At 38.4% G+C, this 24,136-nt stretch overlaps 1 pseudogene; it reads right to left on the bottom strand.

Annotated features, from left to right (window-relative positions):
• Nucleotides 1-5,963: 5,963 nt before the first annotated feature.
• LOC123949715 lies at nucleotides 5,964-6,892 on the bottom strand (annotated as a pseudogene).
• Nucleotides 6,893-24,136: the final 17,244 nt, after the last annotated feature.

The following is a 24,136-nucleotide window of genomic DNA, read 5'->3' as shown; positions in this document are numbered from 1 at the left end:
AGTATGTGGCTTCAGAAATGAATCAAGAGATAAACTGAGTTGTCTTTGAGATTCCACAATCTCTTACCAAAACTCTGTGGGTTCATTATGTCCCAGCAGTAGTGGTCAATGTGCATAAAACTTGGATCATCAGTTCTGTCTTGTACTCAGGAGTGACAATTCTCAGACTAAATGTACTTGTTACCACTCACCTCAGCTGGGCTCATACCCCATTTTTATTTTTTTTTAATTTTTATTTATTTTTTAAATTTCATTACAGTGTTCAAAATTCATTTTTTATGCACCACACCTAGTGCTCCATGCAACAGGTGCCCTCCATAATACCCACCACCAACTTCCGCTCACCCAAATTCCCACCTCCCGCCCCTCAAAAACCCTCAGATTCATTTTCAGAGTCCACAGTCTCTCATGGTTCATCTCCTCCTCCAATTTTACCCACTCCCTTCTCCTCTCCATCTCCCCACGTCCTCTGTGTTATTTCTTATGCTCCACAAGTAAGTGAAACCACATGATAATTGACTCTCTCTGCTTGACTTATTCACTCAGCATAACCTCTTCTGGCCCCATCCATGTTGATACATAAGTTGGGTATTCATCCTTTCTGGTGAAGGCATAATTCTCCATAGTATATAGGGACCAGATCGTCCTTATCCATTCATCTGTTTAAGGGCGTCTTGGTACTATTCACAGTTTGTCGACCATGGCCATTGTTGCTATGTACATTCGGGTTCAGAGCGCCCTTCTTTTCACTACATCTGTATCTTTGGGGTAAAAACCCAGTAGTGAAATTGCAGGGTCATAGGGAAGCTCTATTTTTAATTTCATAAGGAATCTTTACACTGTTCTCCAAAGTGGCAACAACAACTTGCATTCCCACCATGTAAGAGGGTTCTTCCTTCTCCACATCCTGTCCAACACACGTTGTTTACTGTTTTGTTAATTTTGGCCATTCTAACTGGCGAAAGATGGTATCTCAATGTGGTTTGATTGTAATCTTCCTGAGGCAGAAAGGTCTTCCCCCAAGATCACAAATGAAATTGGACCACTTCCTTACACCACACACGAAAATAGACTCCAAATGGATGAAGGACCTCAATGTGAGAAAGGAATCCATCAAAATCCTTGAGGAGAATGCAGGCAGCATCCTCTTCGACCTCAGCTGTAGCAACATCTTCCTAGGAACAACGGCAAAGGCAAGGGAAGCAAGGGCAAAAATGAACTATTGGGATTTCATCAAGATAAAAAGCTTTTGCACAGCAAAGGAAACAGTTAACAAAACCAAAAGACAACTGACAGAATGTGAGAAGATATTTGCAAACGACATATCAGATAAAGGGCTAGTATCCAAAATCTATAAGGAACTTAGCAAACTCAACACCCAAAGAACAAACAATCCAATCAAGAAATGGGCAGAGGACATGAACAGACATTTCTGCAAAGAAGACATCCAGATGGCCAACAGACACATGAAAACGTGCTCCACGTCACTCAGCATCAGGGAAATACAAATCAAAACCACAATGAGATATCACCTCACACCAGTCAGAATGGCTAAAATGAACAAGTCAGGAAATGACAGATACTGGCGAGGATGTGGAGAAAGGGGAACCCTCCTCCACTGTTGGTGGGAATGCAAGCTGGTGCAACCACTCTGGAAAACAGCATGGAGGTTCCTCAAAATGTTGAAAATAGAACTACCCTAAGACCCAGCAATTGCACTACTGGGTATTTACCCTAAAGATACAAACATAGTGATCCGAAGGGGCACGTGTACCCGAATGTTTATAGCAGCAATGTCTACAATAGCCAGACGATGGAAAGAACCTAGATGTCCATCAACAGATGAATGGATAAAGAAGATGTGGTATCTATACACAATGGAATACTATGCAGCCATCAAAAGAAATGAAATCATGACATTTGCGACGACTTGGATGGAACTAGAGCGTATCAGGCTTAGTGAAATAAGTCAATCGGAGAAAGACAACTATCATATGATCTCCCTGATATGAGGACATGGAGAAGCAACATGGGGGGGGGGGGTTAGGGGGATAGGAGAAGAATAAATGAAACAAGATGAGATTGGGAGGGAGACAAACCATAATTGACTCTTTTTTTTTTTTTAAAGATTTGTTTATTTACTTATTTTTTGACAGATAGATCACAAGTAGGCAGAGAGGCAGGCACAGAGAGAGAAGGAAGCAGGCTTCCTGCTGAGCAGAGAGCCGGATGTGGGGCTCGATCCCAGGACCCTGGGATCATGACCTGAGCTGAAGGCAGAGGCTTTAACCCACTGAGCCACCCAGGTGCCCCCATAATTGACTCTTAATCTCACAAAACAAACTGGGGGTTGCTGGGGGGACGTGGGATTGGGAGAGGGGGAGGGGGCTATGGACATTGGGGAGGGTAAGTGCTATCGTAAGTGCTGTGAAGTGTGTAAACCTGGCGATTCACAGACCTGTACCCCTGGGGATAAAAATACATTATATGTTTATTAAAAAAAAAATTTGGAAGGGGAGGCGAACCATAAGAGACTATGGACTCTGAAAAACAACCTGAGGGTTTTGAAGGGTCAGGGGTGGGAGGTTGGGGGAACAGGTGGTGGGTAATGGGGAGGGCACGTTTTGCATGGAGCACTGGGTGTTGTGCAAAAAGAATGAATACTGTTACGCTGAAAAAATAAATAAAATGGAAAAAAAAAATCACAGAATCTAGAAAGACCTCCAGACACCTTATTGTGAAAATGATGAATCATAATTTTAGACAGTAGTTCTTGAAATCAGCTAGGAGGAAGAGATTCCTTACATACAGAGGAAAGCCCATAAGAATAACATCAGACCTGTACACAGAAACATGGCAAGCCAGAAAGCGCTAGCAAGATGTATTCAGGACACTAAATGAGAAGAACAAGCAGCCAAGAATACTTTATTCAGCAAGACTGACATTCAAAATGCATGGGCAAGACGGGCACAGTTTAAGAGTATGTGACCATCAAGCCGGCGCCATAAGAAATATTAAGGGGGGTTCGATAAGAGGAAAAATAAACACAAGAATTTCATTAAACAGAAATTTATGGAGACAATCTATAGAAACAAAGACTTCACAGGTAACACGACTTCAATAAAAAATATATCTCTGAATAATCACTCCATCCCTGAATGGCCTAAATGCACCCGTAAAATGGAACAGATTTGTAGACTGGATAAAATAACTGGACCCATCCATATGTTGTCTACAAGAGACCCATTTTCTAAGAAATGCATCTGGAACAGATAAATTAGATTTTAAACTAAAGACTATAGTCAGAGATATAGAAGGACACTACATCAATTCTTAAAGGGTCTATCCATCAAGAAGATCTAACATTTATAAATATACCCCATTTTTAAACTTATTCATTCTAGTTCTTCTTCCCTTAGTAGATGCCCAGACTCTTCAGGGATGATTCTCAGTTTTCCATGTTTGCTATCTTATCATGTGGGAACACATGTCTGTTATGTCACTACTTCCCACCCACAAAACTGGCATTCACATGTTTCTCTGAGCTGTCAGGGTCAACTTGTAAAATGTGAGTGCTCAGGTCTAAGGAACAAAGGAAAAATATTCCAACAGACAATTCTGACTCCATTGCTCACACCTCAGAAACTGTGGGTAATGACCCCATGTCCTTGGAATAATCGGACTTTGTGTAAGAACTTTTTGTATGTAGAGTTCAAATAAATTGACCAGAGCACTCTTTTTTGACCTTAAAATTCAAAGTGATGGATGGGACTCAACATCTTTATGTCAGGTCAAACATGGCATAGATTCTGAACCTGTCATATTTTAATTGTGAGGTTTGGACCAATTGACTTCAAGTCCATGAACCTTCTTGAATTAATTAATCTGCACATTTTGGATAAGAAAATGACTCAAAGGAGGTGTTTTGCTTTTTTTTGTTTTTGTTTTCATTTTTGTTTTTGTTTTTGTTTTAGTTTAGTTTTTTTTTTTTTTTTTTAACCATTCACCCATTAGAAAGGCCAAAATATGGGACACTATCACCAACAGATGCAGTGCGGGTGTGGAACACAAGAATTTTCATTTATTGCTGATGGGAAAGCAAAATGGTGCAGTAATTTGGGAAGACCATTTGTCAGCTTTTATAGAACTAAAACAATTAGCAATCCCTCTCCCTGAGTTTTTTGCACAAAGGAGTTGAAAATTTATGTCCACAAAAACACATGCACACATGTTTAACAGCAGCTTTATTCACAATTGTCCATACACCTGGAAGCAGCCAAGACGTTCTTCAGAAAGTGAGGATAGATAAACCACAACATCACATAGAGGAGTATTACTCATTGAAAATAGAAATGAGCTACAGGCCATGAAAAGGTATGAAGACCCTTCAAATGTGTTCCCCATGGTACTTGGCATTCAGCTCCATCACAGATATGAGGCTCTTCTTGATCTTGCCTGTCACTAACTTTCTGGTTTCATGTCTTACTAACTTGACTTTTAGGAGCTCAGTGTCTGGCTTATATTCCAACACACAGTAGAAGCTCAATAATAATTATTGAATGAATAGATCAGCCAGTAGCCACAACGTACTGAAACGATTAGACTTTTCTTTATCACCCCCTCGCTTTTGTTATGCATCCTCTCCTAGGAACCCTCTCAGCGGACATATGCTTATTCACTCTTATGATTCCCCATTGTGCCCATTTTTGATATGTTTTCATGTAGGAAATTTTCCCAACCCCCTGGTCTTTGTTGTGTGTCCCTCAGACAGGCTTTCATTGCCCCCTGGGCTGCCACCACCTGCCCATTTATAACATAGTCTTATCATTTTCTGTTCCCCTCTGCGTGTCTCAGAAGATCTGAAACTCTCTGAGGGCAAGACCCTAGTTCCTCTGTACTCACCTCTGAAGACCAGCAACCATCAGTGTGTCTGATACATTTGTTGGGCTCAAGAAATTTCTATTGGTGAATGAATGAGAGACATATGATCTAATATAAATGAATGGAATATATTTACCCTGAAGTTGTTTTGTGTGTAGATAGCAGGACATATTTTTTAAAACAACAATTCATAATGAAATGTTCCAAGAAGTAAGTAATTAACAGAGAAAAATGACATGAACAGCTCAAATTCATATGATGATGACATCTTGCTGAGAGCAGGGGAAGTATCAAGGTAAGCTATTTTCTCCCACACTGAGGATCCCAGTTTAAATTTTTTCTTATTACACAGTTTAAGTAAGAGTTTAAAAAACTACTTTCTCAAAGAGATTTAGCTAGAATTGGCAGAGCCTAGATCAGTGAAAGGTAAGAAATAAGTTCCTGGTCTCTAGTACTATTGCTTTTCTCTACATTTTCTTGACTATAACCCTCTTCCTTTATAACCTTATTCCCTCAATCAATCTTTTTTATGCCCCAGAGATTATGGTGCCTTGTAGAAAGTATTTTGGACAGGTAGTCAAGTACTCTATGGAGTGTGACTTTATTTTATAAATAGAAATTCCTCTTAAATAAAAGGGTGTTCATTTATTTGAGTCATCATATTTTTCTGAACGTTTAGCAGCCTAAGATGGGTGACATGAGCATTACAAAATGACACTGCAGGCTACAAGGAAATTCAAAAAATTCGGAGAGTCTTTGTTAGCCCTCAGGGGTTAAATGGCTCTTTGCTTTTATAATCCTAATGTTCTATAATACCATAATTTTATACGCAATATTTTACATCAACCTTGATATATAAGGCTAATGTATAATTATAGATAGTGAACACGTGCATGTGTGTGTGTGTGTGTCTGCAACTAGGCTTTTTCTTTCTTCCACCTTTCGTGTTCCACTCAGTGCAGAATCTGTCATTTACAGCAGCTTACTATTTTCTTTATACAGTGAGTATTCCTTACTAAGTTCATCCAAAATGTCCTTTTGACCTTTGTTTCCATTGTATCAATGTTGAGCATCAGGCATATTTATTTCTCACTTGAAATAACTTTTCTGCTACACAATTCCCTAATGTCATTTTTCATCTGATCATTTCTTAAGGTATAGATTAAGGGGTTTAACATTGGTGTTATCATAGTGTAGAACACTGCAACTGCTTTATCGACAGATAAAGTAGCTGCAGGTCTCATGTACACAAATATACAGGGCACAAAGAATATGACAACCACTGTGATATGGGATACACAGGTGGAGAGGGCTTTGCGCCTTGCCTCCAAGCTGTGGTTCCTTAGGGAACGCAGAATGACCACATAGGAGACCATCAAGAGGAGAAAGTTTAACAGACACATGAAACCACTGTTGGCAGCAACAAAGAGCCCTAGTGTGTGGGTATCAGTGCAGGCAAGATTGAGCAAAGGGTTCAGATCACACATAAAGTGATCTATGACATTAGGGCCACAGAAGGGTAAAGGGATGATAAAGAGGATCTGTATGGCTGCATGAAAAAGCCTCCCACCCACACCACTCCCATTAGCAGGCCACAAACCTGCTGATTCCTGATGGTCATGTAGTGCAATGGCTTGCAGATGGCCACATAGCGATCATAGGCCATCACAGTGAGTAGGATGACATCAGCACCTCCAATGAAATGTTCCCCAAAGACTTAGGTTATACATGCATTGAATGTGGTGGTCTTCTTTTCACAGAGTGAATCTATAATCAGTTTAGGGTTATTAACAGAAGAATAACAGGCATCAATGAAGGAGAGATTGGCAAGGAAAAGGTACATGGGGGACCCCAATAATGGACTGGCGGTGATAGTGACCACAGTGAGCACATTTCCCACCAGAAAGACGATGTAGGTTACCAAAAAGACAACAAATAAGATTTTCTGCATCTTTGGATTCTCTGTGAGCCCCAGTAGAACAACCTCTGTCACATTGTTCCTTTTCTCCATTATGTCATTTTAGGATTAATTGCATTACCTGAAAAGAAAAAACAATAATGTTTGGTTAATGTGACATTGAATTTATTAAGCTTCTTAATCTAGCAAATAAAAATTACCTTGATTCTAGTGAATTGTGGAATCTCATGAAGTTTTTTGAGACAGAAAAGTTTTTGCTGCTTACTAAAATTATCTCCTTAATGAAGTTTCTGTTGAGTATGGCCATGGAGAAGTTTGTAAACAGAGAGGCAAGAGAACATGTATGTACACTTCATCATCTGCAGTGACTAATCCTAACATGAAGTAGTGGATCCTACACGTAATGGCAGCTGAGTATGAAAAGGGAGGGTAGTTACTGATGTAAAAGCTATGAATGCACGGTTAAGGAATTTTCCCTCTTCTTAGGAACAGAGAACAATGGCGGAAATTGAGACTATCGATGGAAAAGTGAAGTAGAATATGATGAAGGGGAAATAAAGAATATAATATTAATAAAGATCTACATGTGTCTGGATGAAGTGGGGTGAGGTTCAGGAAGGGGACGGAAGCTGGAGTAAGAAACCCCATTTAGGATGTTCTTTCTAATACTTAACAGAAGACTTACAGGGCATTGGTGGTGGATCTGTAAAGTGCTTTATACACAGGATCTCATTAAATACTGTTAACATCCATTGTGGCTGGTATTATTCCATCCATTGTGAGATGAGAAAACAGTGACAGAGACTTAGGTCAATGGTAATAATAACAATGGCTATATTTATTAAATTGAATATTTAGTGGCTCAGAATATGTTTGCTGACATTTGTTGATTTAATCCCCACCAGAAACCTGTAAGGTAATTCCTGCTATTGTTTTCATACTTATTTTATACATTATACAATAGAAAGATAGAGAAGTTAAAGATCCTGGCAAGATCAAGATGTTAATTAAGGGCAGAACCAAGATTCCTTCAGGTTATAATAGTTAATGATTTTCCTTGAAGTTCTTAACCATGCTATATATTGTTATAATTAACAACACTGAACTAGTAATCTCTTTTGTACATAACCATAATAATTATAATTGCTTTATTGCTACTTTGGAGGCAAGTGTATATAACACTATTACATTAGCAGACACATACACAGGCACTTAGAACTTTTGTATAGGTAATCATTTGACTATGAGTACGGACAGTTTTAGCTCTCCTACTTTGGAATGTGAGTTTAGCGTAATTTCAAGACAAAACATCAATGTATACACAGTTCAATTTCATAGTTTGTACGAGTAACTAACAAATAGACATTGGATTTTAAAAATCCATTTGTAATGTCTTAAAATTATAAAATAATTAAGAATAAATGTAGCTTATGGAGAGGGTGGTTGGGTTATGGATATTGGGGAGCATATGTGCTATGGTGAGTGCTGTGAAATGTATGCCTGACGATTCACAGACCTGTACTCCTGGGGCTAATAATAAATTATGTTAATAAAAATATTAATAGGGGTCCCTGGGTGGCTCAGTGGGTAAAAGTCCCTGCCTTTGGCTCGGGTCATGATCCCAGGCTCCTGGAATTCAGCCCCACATCGGGCTTTTTGCTTAGCAGAGAGCCTGCTTCCACTTCTCTCTCTGCCTGCCTCTCTGCCTTGTGATCTCTGTCTGTCAAATAAATAAATAGAATCTTTAAAAAATAACTTAAAAAAGAATAAATGTAGCGAGATAAAAGGAAAATGTATTCTGAAAGCAAAACATTTGTTAAGAGAATATAAAAAAACCTTACTATATATAAGAAATACTGTTTATGACAGATGTGTCAACATTATTAAGAGGTGATTTTTCCCCAAAGGCATTTCCAGATTCCCATTTTCTCAAGCATAATTACAGGAACATACTCAAAACTTTTCCAAACTGCTTTAAAACTCATATGGAAATACAAGGGACCTAAATTAGGTCTCACAACATTAAAAGAGAAAGAATTTGGAGAACTTACATGATTTGATTTCCAGCGATGTTACAGAAATGTTGTGTTCGAAATGATGTGGTATTTTCATAAAGATACCTGAGAAGACCAACAAAGCAGACTAGAGAGCCCAGTAGTAGACCCACACTTATATGGTTGACTACTCTCAGCAAAAGCATGGAATCAATTGAGTGGTGAAAAAATAGTTTTTCAAAAAATGAGGGTAGAAATACTGGGCATCTTTACTGCACAAAACAAAACAAAACAAAACAGAAAGAACTTTTATCTGTATATCATACCTATACAGATTATTTAATATGTACAATAGCAAAAACTTCTAGTATTTCAAATCATCTGTATTCCTAAAACAGAGAATTTCTTCTGAGTCAAACATGTTAAGTTTATAGCACTCTACATTCTGTTATAATAAGGGAAATTTTGAACGTGTGGGAGGAAACTTGTTTTAAATATGGCAGTTTCAGAATGACATTAAAAGTATAGATTTCTCTAGGCAATATAGACATTTTAACAATGTTTATTCTTCTGATCCAAGAGCATGGAATGGTCTTCCATCTTTTTGTGTCTTCTTCAATTTCTTTCCTGAGTGTTCTGTAGTTCTTTGAGTACAGATTCTTTACCTCTTTCGTTAGGTTTATTCCCAGTTATCTTATGGTTCTTGGTGCTATAGTAAATGGAATTGATTCTCTAATTTTCCTTTCTGCGTTTTCATTGTTAGTGTATAAGAAAGCAACTGATTTCTGTCCATTGATTTTGTACCCTGCCACATTACTGAATTGCTGTATGAGATCTAGTAGTTTGGGGATGGAGTCTTTTGGGTTTTCCATATCATGTCATCATGACTATCGTATCATGTCATCTGTGAAGAGAGAGAGCTTGACTTCTTCTTTACCAATTTGGATACCATTTATTTCTCTTTGTTTTCTGATTGCTGTTGCTTGGACTTCTAATACCATGTTGAACAAGAGTGGTGAGAGTGGGTATCCTTGTCGTGTTCCTGATCTCAACGGGAAGACTGTGAGCTTTTTCCCATTGAGGATGATATTTGCTCTGGGTTTTTCATAGATAGATTTTATGAAGTTCAGTAATGTTCCTTCTATCCCTATACTTTGAAGCGGTTTAATCAGGAACGGATGCTGGATTTTGTCAAATGCTTTTTCTGCATCAATTGAGAGGAATATGTGGTTCTTTTTTCATAGCGCTGGAGCAAATAATCCTAAAATTTGTATGGAATCAGAAGAGACCCGAATTGCTAAGGAAATGTTGAAAAAGAAAAACAAAACTGGCAGCATCACATTGTCTGATTCAAGCTTTATTAAAAAGCTGTGATCACCAAGAGAGCATGGTACTGGCATAAAAACAGACACATCGACCAGTGGAACAGAGTGGAGAGCCCAGATATGGACCCTCAACTATATGGTCAAATCATCTTCGACAAAATAGGAAAAAATATACAGTGGAAAAAAGACAGTCTCTTCAATAAATGGTGCTGGGAAAATTGGACAGTTATATGTAGAAGAATGAAACTCGACCATTCTCTTACACCGTACACAAAGATAAACTCAAAATGGATAAAATACCTCAATGTGAGACAGGAATCCATCAGAATCCTAGAATAGAACATAGGCAGTAACCTCTTCGATATCAGCCACAGCAACTTCTTTCAAGATATGCTTCCAAAGGCAATGGAAACAAAAGCAAAAAATGAATTTTTGACACTTCATCAAGATCAAAAGCTTCTGCACAGCAATGGAAACAGTGAACAAAACAAGAGACAACCCACGGAATGGGAGAAGATATTTGCCAATGACAGTGCAGAGAAAAGGCTGATATCCAGGATCTATAAAGAACTTCGCAAACTCAACACACGCAAAACAGAAAATCATGTCAACAAAAGGACAGAAGATATGAACAGACACTTTACCAATGAAGACATACAAATGGCTATCAGACACATGAAAAAATGTTCATCATCACTAGCCATCAGGGAAATTCAAATCAAAACCACATTGAGATACCACCTTATACCACCTTACACCAGTTAGAATGGCCAAAATTAGCAAGGCAGGAAACAACGTGTGTTGGAGAGGATGTAGAGAAAGGGGGACTCTCTTACATTGCTGGTGGGAATGCAAGTTGGTGTAGCTAATTTGGAGAACAATGTGGAGATTCCTTAAGAAATTACAAATAGAGCTTCTGTATGGTCCTGCAATTGCACTACTGGGTATTTACTCCAAAGATACAGATGTAGTGAAAAAAAGGGCCATCTGTACCCCAATGTTCATGGCACCAATGGCCACAGTCGCCAAACTGTGGAAAGAACCAAGATGCCCTAAAACTGACAAATCGATAAGGAAGATGTGGTCCATATACACTATGGAGTATTATGCCTCCATCAGAAAGGATGAATACCCAACTTTTGTATCAACATGGATAGGACTGGAAGAGATTATGCTGAGTGAAATAAGTCAAGCAGAGAGACTCAATTATCATATGGTTTCACTTATTTGTGGTGCAGAAGAAATAACACAGAGGACATGGGGAGATGGAGAGGAGAAGGGAGTTGGGGTTAATTTTAGAGGGAGATGAACCATGAGAGACTTTGGACTCTGAAAAACAATCTGAGGTTTATGAAGGGATGGGGTGGTGGGAGGATGGGGGAACCTGGTGGTGGGTGTTATGGAGGGCACGTATTGCATGGAGCATTGGTGTGGTGCACAAACAATGAATTCTGTTGCACTGAAAAGAAATTAAATTTTAATAAAAGGTAATAAAATAAAATATGGCAGGACCTTTCCTCTATAAATAGCATAATCCAAAATATACACATAATGTAGGAATCCTAAATACATGTCTCAGAATGAAAGAAGCCAAGGTGAAGGGGCCTCTTTTTGTATGATTTCAACTAGAGTTCTTCCTCCACTTACAAGGGAGATATGTCCCAGTAAACCCATCATAAGTAGAAAATATCATTTTTAAGAGTCTTATTTTTTATTCTTATAGATTTTATTATTTATTTGAAAGTGAGCAAGAGAGTATGTGTGTGTGTGTGTGAGAGAGAGAGGGAGAGAGAGAGAGAGACAAAGAGAGAGAGACTTCACAAGCAGGGTGGAGGACAGAGGGAGAGGGAGACACAGATTTCCCGCTGAGTGGTGAGCCAGATGTAGAAATTTGTCCCAGGACCCAGAGATCATGACCTGAGCTAAAGGCAGGGGCTTAATGGACTGAATCAATCAGGTGTCCCTGAAACTGTTTTGGGTTATACACATGTGATACAGGAACTACAGGCATTCTGGAGGCACTGTGCAAAGAAGCATGAATAGCAGGAAAAAGTAATGTGGAAGAAAAATCAAACAATGTTTTTATTTTTTTTGATGTTTACAGATTAAATTGTATTCCTTCTTAGCATCATAAAACAGAACATATAGGTTTACATACTTAAGAGATAATAATATATAAGCTAACTTTTTTATGTTTTCAGTGTTCCAAAAGTCATTGTTTATGCACCACACACACCCAGTGCTCCATGCAATACATGCCCTCCTTAATACCCACCACCAGACTAACCCTTCCCTTCCAAAACCCTCAGTTTGTTTCTTAGATTCCACAGTCTCTCATGATTCTTCTCCACTCCAATTAACTCCAGTTCACTTTTCTATTTCTTCTCCTAATGTTCTCCATGTTATTCCTTATGCTCCATAAGTAAGTGAAACCATATAATTGACATACTCTGCTTGACTTATTTCACTCAGCGTAATCTCTTCCACCCATCCATGTTGATATAAAAGTTGGGTATCCATCCTTTCTGATGGGGGTATAATATTCCATTGTTTTTATGGCCATATATTCTTTTTCCATTTGTCTGTTGAAGACCATCTTGGTTCTTTCCACAGTGTGGTGATTGTGGTCATTGCTGCTAGGAACATTGGGGTACAGTGTTTTTTTTTTTTTCTTTTTTAATATTTTATTTTATTTATTTGACAGAGAGACAGAGATCACAAGTGGGCAAAGAGGCAGGCAGAGACAGAGGGGAAACAGGCTCCCTGCTGAGCAGAGAGCCCGATGCGGGGCTCAATCCCAGGACCCTGAGATCATGACCCAAGCCTAAGGCAGAAGCTTAACCTCCTGAGTCACCCAGGCACCCCCAGTGTTTTTATAACAAAGAGAAATTGGACAAACTGTCTTCTCAGCAGCTACTAATAAGGAAGTGAATCTTTTTTTTTTCTTTTTTAGGATTGTATTTTTATTTATTTGAGAGAGAGAGAAAAAGAGGGAACAAAAGCAGGATAAGTTGTAGAGGGAGAAGTAGGCTTCCTGCTGAGTAGGGAGGCTGATGTGGGGTACGATCCCAGGACCCTGGGATCTTGACCTGACCCGAAGGCAGACATGTAATGATTGAGCGACCCAGGAGCCCCATAATAGAGAAGCAGATCTATTGCAAGATTTATGCTTGGAAAATACATCATAAGACATTTGTCAGTCTAAAGTTTGAAAGGGGATGTGCTTTAAATGAACAACTTTGTTACCAGAATTAAGATCATCTTCATGTGTAGAATGGATAGATCAATAAATGGGCAGAACAATATCATGGAATCAGCAATCAGGTTAAAAGTCACAAATGGCAGGGTGCCTGGGTGGCTCAGTGGGTTACAGCCTCTGCCTTTGGCTCAGGTCATGATCCCAGGCTCCTGGGATCTAGCCCTGCATCAGGTTCTCTGCTCAGCAGGAACCCTGCTTCCTTTCATCTTTCTGCCTGCCTCTCTGCCTACTTGTGATCTCTGCCTGCCAAATAAATAAATAAAACCTTAAAAAAAAAGTCACAAATTACGAGTGCACCTGGAGGCCTCTTCGCACTTCTTTAAAATGACCACCTTTGGAAAATAATCACTCTCTTTATCTATAAAACAGATGAAGTTAATTTAGTTTAGTGTTTGAATTTGTAGAAAATCAGTAATACAGATTTTACTCTTCAGTGTCTGTTTTTCTCAGTATGTTCATGAGACTTATTCTTTATGATTTATCTGTTTCCTGATTATTTTCAAAGATCAGAGTATCTCACTGCATGGATATGTGACAACTGACCCATTCCTTCATTGCCAGACAGTCAGGCATTTTGTTTGCAAGGATATTGTGAGTACAGTTGCTTTGAATATTTTGAAACATGTCTTTTGTTGACTGTACATCATCTGTTGATATGTTCTTTTTACAAAAGATACACATAATACATAACTCCTAGGGCATGAAAAAATTGTAACTGAAAGCATGAAAAAGATAGAATAGTCAAAATGCAGTTGTATTTGTTTTTTATTTTATTTCTATTTTTAAAAGATTTATTTTATTTACTTATTTGAAATTTGAAGGAGAGAGGGAGAGGCTACAAGAAGGGAAGTGGCAGGTAGATGAAAAGGCATAAGCAGGCTTCCCGCAGAGTAGGGAGACCTAGGGCACGGTGGATCCCAGGACCCTGAGAACCTGAGCTAAAAGCAGACACTTAAGCAACTAACTGAGCCATCCAGGCACCCAAAATGCAGTAGTGTTGGAAGTGGCCAGAATATATATATATACACACACACACACCCCCCCCCACACACACCCATATACATATGTAATCTTGTTTTTATATCATTATATATATTATATCATATATATGTATATGTATGCGCGCGTGTGTGTGTGTGTGTGTATATAGATATAGTAACTGTCCCTCAGAACAATGTATTACTTAAAATATAACCCCCATGGGAAATTTTACTAGTTACCAAGCATGTTTAGATATAGCCTCAAGAAAAAAACACATACAGGCACCTGAGTGTCTCAGTGGCTTAAAGTCTCTGCCTTTAGCTCAGGTCAAGATCCCAGGGTCCCGGGATTGAGCCTCACATAGGGCTCTCTGCTCAGCATGGAGCCTGCTTCCTCCTCTCTGCCTGCCTCTCTGCGGACTTGTGATCTCTGTCAAATAAATAAATAAAATCTTAAAACACACACACACACACACACACACACACACACACCCCTACTGGCAACACTCCTCTGGGGAGAGGACTATATAGGGCTTTGAAGCCTAGCAGCTGGGGATGCCTGGCTTGCTCAGGGTGGAGTGCTGCCTGCTTCATTTTTCTGTTATCTCCCCCACCCACCCTGAGAGCACCTGTGGCTAATTATATAAGTCCTTTGAATGTGCTTACACAGCTATAAACTTTATACTGCTTGACCAGACATATTTTGCCTTCCTTCTTGTTCATCTACAAAACATATGATTAATGTTTAGCCTTCTTCGGCTCTTCTGTTGATTACTGTCTATATCTATAAAAAAACGGGGTTGAGGAGTTGTTCGGGGCAAGGGTCTATTCTACTGCTGTCCCCTGCTCCCTTTCTCTTGCAGCTGAATTGTTTGTGCTTCATTCTTCTCTCCTGCACCACCAGGAAGTGGCATATATTTATATAATATATATCATATATATAAATGGATATATAAAAACACTACATTCATCAGCTCTTGAGTATGAGTTATTTAAAAGAATTCATCTTATTTAATGTCACATGTATATTCTCAACAAGTGTCAAAATATCTGAGTCATTCAGGGCAATGTATCTAATGACAATGCAGATAAGGTATGAAACCATAATAAGAGGGTAACTTTCAATTGCAAATATATGCTAATTTAGAAACATTTTAAATGAAAAGTGAAAGGAAATCAAAGTAGAAATTAGAGAATAATTAAAAATAAAGTTAATACAAACACTATTTTTTCAAAAAAATATGCCAATGCTTAGAGGTAAATCCTTAGCTTGTGTTCAAACACAAAATACATTATTACATTAATAGAACACTTGTTACCACCTAATTATTACTACACTTGAGTTTAGCCAGAGCAGGATGTATTGAATAGCAGTGTTGGATTATTAAATTCTACACCTGAAACTAATATTACACTGTATGTTAACTAATTGGAATTTACATAAAAACTTGAAAAAAAAACCTGATTATAACAATGCTAGCAATATTCCCTATAAATAAATAAATACTAAATAAATGCTAAATATATTTTTAAAAAATGACTGAAATGCCTGGTGTTGTTGAGGTTGTGGAGAAATGGGAACACTCATACATTACTTATGGAAATGTCATAGAGCACCACCATTTTTGAAATATCTTTGTCAGTTTCTTAAAATGCTAGCATACACTTATAAATCAGCAAATCCACTCTTAGGTATCAACCCAAGAGAAACAATAATTTATGTCCACCCTAACTTTTCTACATTAGTGTTCACAGCAGCATAATTCACTATGGTCCTTACATGGACATAATTCAAATGTCCATCAGCTAGTGAATAAGTATACAAATGTGGTAGACACATACAGTAGGATACTCTTTAAGGGGAACAAACTACTAATAATACAATGTGATAAACCTCTAAAACAGTACGGTAAAGGAAGAAGATAGTATCATCTTTTAAAAGTATTTGTTTTTAAAAAGTCTATTTCTCTCCTGTTTATGTCATGTGGTATCATGAATGGATGAAGGAAAAATTGAGGTGTCCTTGAGATTCGCTAGATCTCTGACCAAATCTCTGCAGATTCATTATGTCCCAACATTAGCTGTCAATGTGCATAAAACTTGGATCCTTAGTTCCTTTCTGTACCGAGAAATGAAAGTTTTCATAGTAAATGTACTGATTTCTGCTCACCTCAGCTGTTTACCCTCCATTTTTATTTATTTTTAAAAAGATTTTATGTATATATTTGTCAGAAACAGAAACAGCAAGAGAGAGAACACAAGCAGAGGAAGCAGGAGAGGAAGAAGCAGGCTTCCCGCCAAGCAGGGAGCCCAATGCAGGGCTTGATCCCAGGACCCTGGGATCATGACTTGAGCCAAAAGCAAACCCTTAATGATTGAGTCACCCAGGTCCCCTTACCCAACATTTTTAATCTCATCCCCTGTACTCCTTCTTCCCTTAATAGCTGTCCAGTCTCTTCAGAGATGATTCTCTCCCATCTTTGCTACCTTATCATGTGGGAACACGCATCTGTTATGTCACTCCTTCCCACCCAGAAAACTGGCATTCACATGTTTCTCTGAACGGTAATGGGTTTACTTGTGAAATGTGAGTCCTTGGACATGAAGAACAAAGGAAACAGTACTCTAACAGACAATTCTGATTTCATTGCTCACACCCCCGTAACTGTGGGAAATGACCCAGTGTCCTTGGAATCATGTAACTTTATATAAGCATTTGTTGTATGTAGAATTCATCATAAGTTGACCAGAGCACACTTTTTCGATCTTAGAGTTCACAGTGATAGATGGGGCTCCATATCTTTATGTCAGTTCAAACATGCATGCCATCGATTCTGAACCTGTCATATTTTGATTGTGAGGTTTACACCAATTGGCTTCAAGTCCACTGGCCTTCTTGAATTACTTAATCTGCACATTTTGGATAAGCAAATGACTCAAAGGAGGTTTTTTAACAATACATCCATTAGGATGGCAAAAATATGGGACATCATCACCAATAGATGCTGGTGAGGATGTGGAACAATAACTCTCATTTATTGTTGATGGAAAAGCAAAATGGTGCCACAAATTGGGAAGAAGACATTTTGTCATTTTTTACAGAACTTAAAGAATTTAACGATCCCACTCCTTGGCATTTACTCAAAGGAGTTAAAAACTTATGTCAACAAAAAAACCTGCACACACATGTTTATCAGCATCTTTATTCAAAATTGTCCATACAACTGCAAGGCACAAAGACGTCCTTCAGTAGGTGAGGATAGATAAACTGCAACATCAGACAGTGGAGTATTATTCATTGCCAAGAGAAATGAGCTCCAGGCCATGAAAAGGTATGAAGACCCTTCCAATATGTTCCCCATGGTACCTGGCATTCAGCTCAATCACAAATATAAGACTCTTCTTGATTGTCCCTGTCACTAATTTTCTAGTTTCATGTGAATATAGGAGCCAATAGCCACAAGCATATTGAAATGATTGTATTTTCTCATACTATCTTTCACCTTGGTCTTTGTTATGCAACAAAGGGAATATTCTCATCCTAACACATGCCTATTTACTCTCATGATTCCCTTTCCTCCTTTGTGCCCATTTTTGATGTTTTCATCTAGCAAATCTTCCTGACCCCCTGGTCTTTGTTGTGTGTACCTCAAACATGCTTTTTTTGGTCCCCCCTTGCTGCTACTACCTCCCATTTATAACATGGTCTTATCATATTCTGCTCCCCTTTGGGTATCTCTCAGTGGATCTGAAGCTCTGATGGCAAGAACTTTATTCTGTTATATTCATCACTGAAGGCCCAGCAATCATCAATGTGTCTAATATATTTTTTGTCTAGAAATATCTATTAATTAATGAATAGGGAATAATACACACACACACACACACACACACACACACACACAGATATTTAAATGGAATATATTTTCCTGAAGTTGTTTTGTGTATAGATGGAACACATATTTTTAAAAGCTTTTCATAATGCAATATTACCTAGAAATAATGTAATTAACAGAAAAATGTCATGAACAGTTCACATTCATATGATGATGAAATCTTGCTGAAAGCAGGGAAAATATCAATGTAAGATATTTGCTCCTTCGTTGGGAATCTCAGTTTCAATCTTTGTAAATACATAGTTTAATCAGGAGTTCAAAAAATTGTCATTTCTCAAAGAGATCTTGTTAGAAATCTCAGTGTGAATCAGATAATAACAGGAAAAAACGTCTCTTGTCTCCACTATTATTTCTTTGGTCTAAATTTTCTTGATGTTATTCAACTTCCTTCATGCCATTATTCACTCATTTGATATTTATTGTGTCTGAGACATTGTGCTGACTTGTAGAAACTATTTTTAACAAATAGACAAGTACTCTATGGAGTATGCCTTTATTTAATAGAAATTCCTCTTAGGTAATAAGATGTTCATTAATTTGAATCATGATTCTTTGTAATGGGTTAGCAGCCTAAGCCAGGTAATATGAACAATACAATATGACTCTGAAGTCTACGAGAGAATTTGGAAACTTGGGGTAGAAGAAAAGCAGGCATCAATGAAAGAGAGATAGGCCAGGAAATAGTACATGGGAGACCCCTATAATGGGCTGGCAGAAATAGTGACCACGGTGAGCATATTTCCTACCTCAGAGATAATGTAAATCACCAGAAAGATGACAAATATGATTTTCTGCATCTTTGGATTCTCTGTGAGCCCCAGTAGAACAAACTCTGTCACGTTGTTTCTGTTCTCCATTATGTCATATTATGAATAATTGCATTACCTAAAAAAATTCCTTTGGATTAATGTAACCTTGAATGTATTAAGCTTTTTCATCTAGAAAGCAATACATACCTAGAGTCTATTGAATTGTGGATTCGCATGTGGTTTTCTGAGATAGAAAATAAATTATGAATTCTTTAAGATTACATGAATTATTTTCTAGTTGAAGTTTCTGTGAGTATGCCCATGGGGAACTTTGTAAACACACAGGCAGGAGATTTGTGCACACTTTGTCATCTGAGGTGATTAGTCATATAACAGGAAGTCGTCAATTGAATACATACTGTCAGTTAAGTAAGAAAAGGGAGGAAGTTTATGATGTAAAAACATGAATGAAAGGTTAGGAATTTTCCCGTTATCATTAGGAAGTGGGAAACCATGAGAAGAAAGTGAAATCATACATGGGAAAGTGAAGAGGAATTAGAAGAAGAGAAAATAAAGGTAAAATTTTAATAAAGATCTTCATGTGTCTTGGATGAAGTGGGGTGAAGTTCAGTAAGAAGGTTGGAAGCCAGAGACAGAAACCCCAGTTAAGAGATTATTTATTATAGCTGACATAGTATTAACAGGACGTTGTTTTTGGGTACATAAAGTATAAAAAAGTTACTATAAAATAACTAATACTGTTTATTTTTTATATATAATCATATTATATTTGCTAATGATATCTATATAAAACTGCGCTGTAACCATATCAGAAGAGACCCCAAATTGTGGGGGGAGGGGGGAGAAAGGGGATAAAAAGAGGTTCAGAAAAAAAAGAAAAAAATTAAAAATTAAAACAAATAAAGAAAAAATATAAAAAAGAAAGAAAAAATATATATTTTAGATAAACTAGTCAAAAAATGTTAAAAAAGAAAAGGGTAAAAGTTTTAAAAAATTTAGCAGAAGAAGAAAAAAGAAAGAAAAAAATATTGAAAAAAAAATTGAATTAACTGCAAGACTAAAGAATTATGGGGAGAAAGCCCTGAGTTCCGTGCTTTGCTTTCTCCTCCTCTGGAATTCTGTCTTAGGTATTGAACCTGCTTTCCTTGATAGATGAACTTCGTCCAGGCTGGATATTTTGTTGATCTTCTGGGGGAGGGGCCTGTTGTAGTGACTCTCACGTTTCTGCCTAAGGCGGAATTGCAATGCCCTTACGGGGAGCCGGACTAAGTAATCCGCTTGGGTTTGCTTTTGGGAGCTTCTGTTCCCTGAACACTTTCCGTAGAGTTCCGGAGGATGGGAATGAAAATGGCGGCCTCCTAGTCTCCGGCCCAGAGGAGCCGAGAGCCCGGGGCCCCACTCCTCAGTGTGCCCCCAGAGGACAGTACCCAATCACTCCCGTATCCCCAGCCTCCAGCCACGCTCCGAGCTCACCCAGCCCGCGACCAGTTCAAGATAACCCCGAGCTGAGAGTTCAGTCCTCGGCTCTGTCTCTGTAGCTGGCTTCTCCGTTCTAACACCTGCGAGCTCTGCGACACTCCAACACCCCCGATCCTTCTGTGACCCTGCAGGACCTGGGCCACGCTGACCCAGTGTGGGCTTCACCCCAGTTCAGCCTCTTTAGCAATGTCCCTCAGTGGAACAGACTTTTAAAAATCCTGGTTTTGTGCTCCATTGCTCCGCCACTTGCCGGGAGCCAGCCCCTCCCCCCGCAGTCTATCTTCCCATCCTTTTAGAGTCACTTCTCCACCAGTCCTACCTTTCAGAAAGTGGTTGATTTTCTGTTTCTAGAATTGCTGTTCTTCTTCTCTTCAATCTCCTATTGGATTTGTAGGTGTTTGCAACATTTAGATAAGCTATGGAGCTGATCTCCTGCTACCTGATGTAGTCTCAGCCTGCTACTTCTTTGCCATCTTGACTCCTCCCCCTCTTTGGAGACATATCTTGAAAGAAGTTGCTGTGGCTGATGTCGAAGAGGTTACTGCCTATGTTCTCCGGGAGGATTCTGATGGATTCCTGCCACATGTTGAGGTCTTTTATCCAATTTGAGTTTATCTTTGTGTATGGTGGAAGAGAATGGTCGAGTTTCATTCTTCTACACATAGTTGTCCAATGTTCCTGGCACCATTTGTTAAAGAGACTGTCTTTTATCCACTGGATATTTTTCCTACTTTGTTGAAGATTTTTACCACAGAGCTGAGGGTCTATATCTGGACTCTCTCCTCTGTTCCACTGGTCTACGAGTCTGTTTTTATGCCAGTACCATGCTGTCTTGGTGATCACAGCTTTGTAGTAAAACTTGAAATCAGGCAACGTGATTCCCCAGTTTTGTTTTTGTTTTTCAACATTTGCTTAGCAATTCGGGATCGCTTCTGATTCCATACAAATTTTAGAATTATTTGTTCCAGGTCTTTGAAAAATGCTGGTGGGATTTTGATCAGAATGGCATTGAAAATATAGATTGGTCACAGCAGTATAGACATTTTAACGATGTTTGTTTTTCTGAACAATGAGCATGGAATGGTCTTACATCTTCTTCAATTTTTTTCATGGGTGTTCTGTAGTTCCTTGAATTCAGATTGTTTACCCTTTTGCTTAGGTTTATTCCCAGTTATCTTATGGTTCTTGGTGCTATAGACAATGGAATCAAATCTCTAATTTGACTTTCCGTATTTTCATTATTAGTGTATAAGAAATCAACTGATTTCTCTATATGATTTATATTCTGCCTCATTACTGAATAGAAGAATGAGTTCTAGTAGGTTAGGGGTGGAGTCTTTTGCGTTTTCCATATAAAGGATCATGTCATCTGCGAAGAGAGAGAGAATTTGACTTCTTCCTTGCCAATTTGAATACCTTTTATTTCTTTGTTGTCTGATTGCTGTTGGACTTCTATTACCATCTTGAACAAGAGTGGTGAGAGTGGGCATCCTTGTCATGTTCCTATCTGAAAGGGAAGACTGTCAGCTTTTTCCCACTGAGGATGATATTTGCTGTCGGTTTTCATAGATAGATTTCGTAAGGTTGAGGAATATTCCCTCTATCCCTGTACTTTGAAACATTAAAATCAGGAATGGATGCTGGATTTTGTCAAATGGTTTTTATGCATCAATTGAGAGGACAATCTTTTTTTTTTAATATTTATTTGACAGAGAGAAATCACAACTAGGCAGAGAGGTAGGCAGAGAGAGTGGAGGAAGCAGGCTCCCTGTGGAGCAGAGATCCTGATGCTGGGCTCAATCCCAGGACCCTGGGATCACGACCTGAGCCGAAGGCAGAGGCTTTAACTCACTGAGCCACCCAGGCGCCCTGAGAGGACAATCTTTTTAATGTACTGTTCAATCCTATTAGCTAGGATCTGGTTGAGAATCTTAGCATCCATATTCATCAGGGATATTGGTCTGAAATTCTTGGTTTTGGTGGGGTCTTTGCCTGGTTTGGGGATCACGGTAATGTGTGCTTCATAAAAAAGAGTCTGGAAGTTTTTCTTCTGCTTCAATTTTTTGAAAAAGCTTCAGAAGAACTGGTGTTATTTCTTCTTTGAAAGTTTGGTAGAATTCCCCAGGAAATCCATTAGGTCCTGGGCTCTTGTTTTTTGGGCGGATTTTGATCACTGCTTCAATCTCATTACTATATATCTGTCTATTCATGTTGTCAATTTCTTCGTGGTTCAGTTTTTGAATTTATCCTTTTCCAGGAATGCATCCATTTCACCTAGGTTGCTTAACTTATTGGCATATAACTGTTCATAATAATTTCTGATGATTGTTTCTATTTCCTTGGTGTTAGTTGTGATCTCTCCCTTTTCATTCATAATTTTATTAGTTTGGGTCTTCTCACTTTTCTTTTGGGTTAGTTTGGCCAGTGCTTTATCGATCTTATTGATTCTTTCAAGAAACCAGCTTCTAGTTTCACTGATGCATTCTACTGTATCTCTTGTTTCTATCTCATGGATCTCTGCTCTAATTTTATTTTCCTTCTTATGTGGGGAATTGTCTTAATTTGTCATTGATTCTCCAGGTCTTTAAGCTATAAAGACAGCTGGTTTATTATGGATTTTTTTTTTTTTGAAGGAGGCTTAGATGGCTATGTATTTCCCCGTAGGACCACCTTTGCTGTATCCCATAGGTTTTGGACCGAAGTGTCTTCATTCTCTTTGGTTTCCATGAATTGTTTAAGTTTTCTTTGATTTCCTGGGAGATCCAAAAATTCTTAAGCAAGATGGCCTTTAGCTTCCAGGTGTTTGAATTCCTTCCCAACTTTTTCTTGTGGTTGAGCTCCAGTTTCAAAGCTTTGTGTTCTGAGAATACGCAGGGGATAATCTCAATTTTTTGGTATCAGTTGAGTCCTAATTTATGACCCAGTATGTGGTCTATTCTGGAGAAGGTTTCATGTGCACTCGAGAAGAATGAGTATTCTCTTGTTTGAGGGTGGAATGTTCTGTATATATCTATAAGGTTCCTCTGGTCCAATGTGTCATTCAATGCTCTTGTTTATTGATTTTCTGCTTGGATGATCTATTACTGAGAGTGGTATGTTAAGTTCTCCTATGAATAATGTATTCATATCAACATGACTCTTTATCTTGATTAAAAGTTTTCTTATGTAATTGTCTGCTCCCATATTGGGGGCATAAATACTTACAAGTGTTAGATCTTCGTGGTGGATAGACCCTTTAAGAATTCTGTAGTGTCTTTTTGTATCTCTGACTACAGTCTCTAGTTTAAAATCTAATTTATCATTTATGAGAATTGCTACCCCAGCCTGCTTTTGGGGCCCATTGGTATGAAAGATGTTTCTCCATCCCTTCACTTTCAGTCTGCATGTATCCTTAGGTTCCAAATAGGTCTCTTGTCATAACATTGATGGGTCCTGTCATTTTATTCAATCTGCAGCCCCATCCCATTTCTTGGGCTCATTAAGGCCATTCACGTTAGGAGTGATTATTGAGGGATACGTTGTTATTGACATTTTGTTACCTGTGAAGTCTTTGTTTCTATAGATTGTCTCCATAAATTTCTGTTCATGATATTCTAGGGCTTTTTCCTCTTTTATAGAACGCTCACTTAATATT

This window comes from Meles meles, chromosome 8 (assembly GCF_922984935.1).
Source record: "Meles meles chromosome 8, mMelMel3.1 paternal haplotype, whole genome shotgun sequence".
Lineage (NCBI taxonomy): Eukaryota > Metazoa > Chordata > Mammalia > Carnivora > Mustelidae > Meles > Meles meles.
Note: the sequence above shows the minus strand (reverse complement) of the source record. Positions and strands in the feature narration are given on the sequence as shown.